Below are 2008 nucleotides of genomic sequence, written 5' to 3'. Positions count from 1 at the left end.
CTCTCTCTCTATCTTAAATATAATAATAACATACATTAAAATAAGAGGCCTTGGAAAACCCAAAGGTCTTTCTCTCTTAAATGTCTTTTTTAAATATAATAATAATGCATTTTTAAATATAATAATAACATTCATATGCACAATAATGTTCTTATCTCATAAGTTATCTAATAATATTATTAAAACTATCGATTAATATTTTTATATTTAAATTTCTTATTTTTATTAGTGTTTATTAAGTTTGATTTTTAAGTGGAATTGAAACACATTTATAATATTACTAAGTTTTGTTAATATTTATTTTTAGTGAAAGTTTATTGGATTTTTCAGTTAATAATTTTTTGATTGTTTAACCTAAGGTTTTTAAAACCAACCCGGACAATGAACTGGTCAGGTTCTAGTTCCCTTTCATCGCACGGGTTTGACCATTCAAACTAAACGGACGACCCGTTTTACAAAAAAATAAAAAACTGGCCAAACCGTTGAACAATTCAAATGGTTCGACCGCCAGGATCAGCGGTTTGCTGACCAAATCAACGGTTTTTGGGGAAATAACAATTATGGGGTAAATCGGGAACCGTTCTTCCCTATTTTTCTGGTCCGACCGTCCGGTTTGGTCCTGTTTTGAAAATCATGGTTTAACCTCAACCTATTTATATTATTACTACTCTCTCTCTCTCTCTTTCTCTCTTTTAAATGTATTTTTTAAATGTAATAATAACATGCATTAAAATAAGAGGCCTTGGAAATGTAATAATAATGCCTTTTTAAATGTAATAATAACATTCATTATGCACAATAATGGTCTCATCTCATAAGTTATCTAATAATATTATTAAAATTATCAATTAATATTTTTATATTTAAATTTTCTTATTTTTATTAGCGTTTATTAAGTTTGATTTTTAAGTGGAATTAAAACACATTTTTAATATTTATTTTTATTGAAACTTTAGTGAATTTTTAAATTAATAATTTTTTGATTGTTTAACCCAAAATTTTAAAACCGATTTGAACAATAAACCAGTCAGGGTTCGGTTCCTGTCCATCGCACGGGTCTGATCATTTAAACTATACGGACGGCCCGTTCCTAAAAAAATAAAAATGGCCAAACCGTTGAACGCTTCGAACGGTTCGACCTAAAAATCAGAACCAAATCCTTTACAGGATTATCAATACCTTATTATCATGGTATGATGTCAGAGGACCTAACATCTCAGTGGTTAAATTCCTGACGATGATCGAGTTGCAGGGCACATTCTGAAATGTCTGAAATTCATGTTTTAAATCTTACAATCCAACTTTTTTTTTTGCATTATTTTCTTCATTCATATTCTTATACTACTAATAGAAAGAGAGTTTGGCCATTTGCTTCCTTGATTACAGTTGCAGCAACTCTATTCTTGTCGTTTTTGGATCGGTGAAGAAGAAGGCATGTGACTCGTTATTGTAGCTTTTGAAGATTTAAAGAAAATTGAATCCCGTTTATATTTCATATTTCCAAGAGTTCCGCTGTAAAGATTCAACGAACTAAACAAGTAGATTTTCCACACCGAACTTAGGCTTGGAAAAAGGTCTTCCCAAGTCGTTAATAGTAGATAGCATTAGTCCGAAGTTAGGAATTCTTAAAAGACTTGGTTCTCTCTGTTTATTATTTCTTTTTAATTTTTTTGAGTTTTAAAAATAAAAATATTGTAAATTAACGAAAGTTTTACCGTTTGATACTCATTCACACATGAGAACAGGATGCACATATAAACACCAAACGTGTTCATTACCGATTCGAAGAGCACCGCTGCCCACACACCATTTTGAGTGCAGGAGATCCGGGCTCCTTTGGGATTCGTTTCTAGAGATTTTCAATTTTAAATAACAAATAGAACTTCTCGTATTTGATCATTTTCAATCTCAATTCCAACCAACTTTGACTTCCCCTTCTTCTATAGGTCTTTTTATATGTGTCATTTGTCATTTGCCATTTGTCAAGAATTGTAATTCTCCCTCTCAG

This window comes from Nelumbo nucifera, chromosome 5 (genome assembly GCF_055504915.1).
Source record: "Nelumbo nucifera cultivar China Antique chromosome 5, China Antique-T2T, whole genome shotgun sequence".
Taxonomy (NCBI): Eukaryota; Viridiplantae; Streptophyta; class Magnoliopsida; order Proteales; family Nelumbonaceae; genus Nelumbo; species Nelumbo nucifera.
Note: the sequence above shows the minus strand (reverse complement) of the source record.